This window comes from Ziziphus jujuba, chromosome 3, assembly GCF_031755915.1.
Source record: "Ziziphus jujuba cultivar Dongzao chromosome 3, ASM3175591v1".
NCBI lineage: Eukaryota > Viridiplantae > Streptophyta > Magnoliopsida > Rosales > Rhamnaceae > Ziziphus > Ziziphus jujuba.
This window is the reverse complement of record NC_083381.1, coordinates 4833966-4839965: the sequence shown is the minus strand read 5'-3', so window position 1 is coordinate 4839965 and position 6000 is coordinate 4833966.

The following is a 6000-nucleotide window of genomic DNA, read 5'->3' as shown; positions in this document are numbered from 1 at the left end:
ATTAAAGGAGGTGATTGATGCTTACTATGCATTATACCTGCCTACTCTCAGATCCATGGCTATGGCAAGAAGACCATATTTACTCACGTGCTAACAACAGATACAGTATAGAATATCAGTACTATGTGGTGCATTCAAAATTATAATAATTTGATGCACTGCACTATATACCAGTGGTGTCAGGTGGTACCCAACATCCCAAGTACCATTTTGACAAGGAGGTTAAAGAGAGAACCTATATGCGGTCGCCTCGGAGTCCCAATAGCACCGATGCTATCAACAGTCATCCTCATCATGAAGGGAGATGGTTGATACTCACTATGCATTATACTTGCTTACCTTCAAGTCCGTCGCTCCTACAGGAAAACCCTATAAACTTTTTTGTTAATCATATATACAGTACAGAACACCAATATTGTATTATGCATCTAAAAACTATAAAATTTTATAATATTATAAAATTTGAATTTTGATAAAATACAATTGAATTTGTGCCCTTTTACCAGATCCATAAAATTTCATAGTCTTTTTTAACCTATCATCATAAATCCATCAATTTAAATATTTCAATTTCTATTATCATAAAACCAAATCTATGAATAATAAATAATTAAATACATATTTGTATTTTCGATCACAATAATTTAATATAGTTATTTTCTCAAACCTTCACAATCAATTTATACCCAAAGATTTCATTAAAATCACATAAAATTTCATATATAATTAAATACAAAAGAATGTATTTATTAAGCATCATAACCACAACAATAATTAACAATAATTTAAAAATGCAGTTCCTTGATTTCAAATATATAAATTCAATGTCATTCATAATTAATTCAACATAAGCACGGTCTCATAAATTTAAATAACAAATTATTTATACATTGAATACATACATTTTTCAATTTTCCACATTTAAATAATAATTTACTTTAAATGGCATCATTTTAAATACTCCATCATAATTTGCAAACAAGGTACCAATGGAAAGCTAAAGAGGTAATGAATTCTTTACGGACCTCCACTTGCCTCAATTTCACCGGGAATGGCCGTAAAACGGCTAGGAAGTTTTGGCCAAACTTCAACTTGTTGTATCTCCCAAACAGTAGGGAATTTAGCTGACTGGACCTCAAAATTGAGATCAGGTGTCCAAAAATAGTAGAAAGGATAATCAATTCAACCAGGCAGTGGCCGAATTGCTGAAAAATTGGCTTTGCCATCGTAGGTGATGGAGACCCAATCTAGGCATGTTTGGCGATGGTTTGCCTTGCCGTTCTAGATGCCGCCCTAAAATTTCCTAGGCATTACCCCTGATCGGTGCGTGCATCGTAAGGGTGATCGGAAAGTTGGATTCCAACGAGACCTAAATGGCAGAGGGAGAAAGAGATGGGAAGAAGAAGAAGGGGAGGAGAGAACATTGTTTTTTTCCCATGTGAGGGAAGAGTAAAATGAAAAAGAAAAGAATAAGAAAAAGGAAAAGAAAATTAAATAATAATAAAATAATGATAAAAATAGTATAATAATATAAAATGATATTATAATAATATATATTATATTTGGGATGATACATGCCAATTTATAAATGCAACACATGGTGCATCCCATCTAGTGACACATGCCGTAAATAAAAGAGTCCTTTGAATATTTCATTGCCTTGTAAAATCAGTCCTAGAAAAATAGATATAATTTTACAGACTCGTAATTTTTCAACCGCAGGTCCAAATTAAGCGTGCCTCTAATCTATAGACTCATATTGATGAGCACTATTGTAAAGTGTAGGATTCAACATCAAAACCCTCATAAATAAAAAGTCAACTCCAACTCGTTGATCAGTCTGGATCACATCATGTTTTGATCATAACTTTTTATTCTTAGCTCTGACTTTGGCATACTACTAGTCTATGAACTTATGTCATTGAGTACTTTCACATGGTACCTTGATCAACATGAAATTTCTCCCACAATAAAAAGTCAACTATGGAACCCACTTAGTCAATCCTCAGTCAACTTGCGTCAAACTTGGTTGAAAATTCAAATTCGGAGCACTTTCTCGAGTCAGGGTATTACAAGATTGTAAAAGTATCTTATCTTGTCCAAAAAAAAGAATATAGTTAGGATTCAGTAATTTAATAGATGGAGAAGACGAAGAAGATATTGTTGGTCATGAACATGTGATAGTGCCAGCAATATAGACTAAGACATCATATTTAATTAATAAAGCATTAAACTATGCTTTCCAAGGAAAATAAATTGTTGGAGTAAGTTCAGGGGGTGCTTGAGTTGCCACATTTATGACAATAAGAGTTTGATGAGAGTCAGAGAGACTAAATAAGATCTGTGTTCACAAAGAGTGAAACACAAGATGAAGAAGAAAAAACAGAGATGGTGTTGGAGACATGGAACTCTCAAACATAAAGAGAATACATCTATTAGGAAAACTAGCCAAATATCATTGATGAGAAAAAATAATATAAAACTATTAGTATATGACTTGCACCACAAAGGTGATGTACATGAAATAGCAGGATACACGCATATGGAAATGTGTCCTTATTTTGATGAAATCATGATATCTTGAATACTTAATCTATATATATATATATGTCAGGACCTACACAAGATCATTTATCAAAACCTTAAATAAGTTCTAATTCCAAAAAAGCCTTATCGGATTTTCCAATGGAAAATCAGATAGTATCTTCCCTAAGGGCTATACATGCCATAAAATTTCCTGTGTAGCAAACATATTTCTAAAAGCACCACTTTATTCCTCCCACCTTACTACAAATAGTTCCCACAAATTTTAGCACTTCAAATAATATAAAGGGTATAAGTGCAATATTAATTAAATAAATATCCATCATCGTATACAAAGCATTATAAGTTTACAATTAAGTATGAAATTTAATACAATAAAAGGTAGAAAGGAAAACAGAGAACAACTCCTTGGAATTCAGCAATGAACCAAAGACATCGAGCTCGCCCTAGATGTAGGAATGTCAACGGACAAGGCGAGGCCAATTTTTAAAATCCTATCCCTGTCCCCACAGGGAATTTTTCATCCCATCCCCATGGTTTTCCCCCTTTCTTTAGATGTGGGACGGGGACGAGGATTCCCTAATCAGGAACAGTGCGAGGCAATTTTCCCCATTAGTCACACACCTGAAATGACAGACATAAATTCCATAACTCACAGCAATTAAAATTCTATAACTCACAGCATAAATTAAGAAAATAATTTTTATGCTTTAATTATCTATAATTTAAAAATTAAATAATCAGAACAGTATAAACTCAGAAACCCCACCATTCTTGCAATCTTATCTAAAAAAAAAAAGAAAAAAAAAACAAAAGTAAAAACAAAATCAGATACAGGCGATAATAAATTCATTACCAAAAAAAAATAGACATTTTATATATTTTCATGAACCCATTTGTACTCAATTGCAAATAAATAAAACCCTAATTGAATAAGTCAAATAAATTCGATCTATGAACAAGATTTGGTAACTTGATAATAGGAATTAATTTCACTAAAGATTGTAAATTTAGCAGAGACGGGGAGAGCGAGAGAGAGAGAGAGAGAGAGAGAGAGAGAGAGAGAGAGAATTGATAAAGAAGGAGAGAGAGAGAGAGAGAGAGAGAGAGGAAGGCATACCTTCAAGAGTTGGTTAAAGTCACTGCTAGGTTGCATTGTAGATTGGAGCTATAGATAGCGTGAGTTGGATTGCTGCTATTGACTTCTTACGTAAAAAATGGCAAACGATAACCCAATTCCAAGGAACTGTGGTGGAGACACAAAATCCACGGTAGCAGCTGACCAAGGCTAAGGTCTTATGCATATTTCCCAAAAAAAAAAAAAAAAGAGGGTTTTATGCATATTACAAAAATAAAAATAAAAACAAAGGGCACCAAAGGGAGTTGGTGGTGGTGGTGGCACTAGAGACTGAAGTGATTGGACTGAGTGTTAACTTAGGGCTTGCAATACCTACTTCACAGTGAAAATATATATATATATATATATATAAGTAAATATATAGGGCCGGGTTGAGACCGGGGTTTTTATTCCCTGGTTCCAACCCGACCCCAATTCGGGCCTAAAGAATTTATCCCAAACCCAGCCTGCAACCCCTTTTTGTTGGAGAAAAACCACCCCGTTAGTGGTGGTGCACCACAGTTTTTAGGGTGGGCGTGGCAAATTGACATTCCTACCCGGCCAGTCAATGTCTACTAACCTGGGCCTAGGGAAACAAGTTTAAAAACATGAGATACTAATCATCCCAGTGAGTGACCCTAACTACTACATAAATAATAATATAACAATATTAAATAAGGTTGACTAACTAATAATGAATAAATAAATAAATAAGTAATTATATATACATATAATAGTAATTAAGTAAAATTAGATTTTCTCCCAAAAACCCTCACAATTCCACTTAGTTAGAAAGGTTCCCCTTTTAAAATATTTTCACAAAACCAATTATTTTGTAACCCCAAAATCAAGTAAACAAATAAATAAGTAAAATACAATTAAATTAAAATTTGAGATTTACATTGAAAATAATATAGTAACAATTTATTTAATTTTAAATAAAATATCATGAAATGAGATAAAATCACAAATAAAAATTGTAATAGAAAAATTTGTATCAAAGAAAAATTAAACTCAATATATGATTGACAATAATTTGATTTAGTAAATCAATTAAATAATAAGGGAATATTTTAACTAATTTAAAACATCCACTTGAAATAAATGATAAAAATATAATAAAATTTATTTAAAAAAAAACACCAAATCAATTTGTATAAAAGCATGGTAAAATACATTTTAAAATATTAATTTAAAACATTGATAAAAATATGCATAAATACATTTTTAAAAAATATTAATTTGCAATATAATGATTAAACACAATTAAATACATTTAAATTTAAATACGATTTTAAAACATTCTTAATTTGCAAATCGTGTTGAGAAAACAACTTGACGCACCACACTATATACCATGGTGTCAAATGATACCTAATGAGAATCCAATCGTAGCAGTGCAAACAACAACTCACTTGGGTGCTGATCCTGTGCAACTGAAGACCGACCAATTACTCGGGCATAAGCTAAGAGGTTTAAAGAAAATCTGATTAGTTTCATTCAAAGAGTAATTCAATCTCAAGAAGGCGTATTAATATCAAAAGATTTAAAGCCTGTACAAAGCATCCAAGTTGCGAAGGCAGAAATGGACCCGAGAAGCTGTTTTGGTGCATTTTAGGACTCCGAGAAGCAAAAGATGGGTTTGTTAGTTTATGAACATGATTGAGCTCACCAAGAGGCCATGGAATCATGTCAAGATAAAAGCATTGGTATCCAAGCACATCATTTGCGCCCAAGCTTCCAATATGGCCGAATCACATTATTTTGGCGTTATGAAGGAGTTATCTTGTCATCCAAGCAAGCTTTGATCATTCCAATCAATGGCAACATGTGGGAACCAGTTCTAATCCTACTAGGCATCCTCCATGGCATATTAGATTAGATTTGGAGCCTAATTAGCTTGTGACTGAACAAAGATAGCTTATTTGGAAAACTAGTTAACTACTTTCCAAATCTGAAAATTAGACTTTTAAATTAGGAAATTATCTTTTATTTAATTATTTATTGTACAAATTTATTTAGGAAGGTTGATATTTTAATATTTTGATTGTAAATTAATTAATTTCTTTTTCAAAATTAAGGAATTAACTAATACAAATTAGATTAGGAAAGCTTAGTGAATTTCAGCCACATCAATATTCTAAACCCTAACGGCCGGCTTTTATCTAGTGATTTTAGGGTTTTGTTTTGTAACTCAAACCTATTTAAAGATTTATTTTCTCAATAATATTCAGATCATCATTCATACCAAAAAATTACTCGTGAGAGAGATTTCTCTTTGTTTTTCTTAAAACACATAGAACTCAATTAAAGAACTAGTATTCTAGCTTGACTTATCA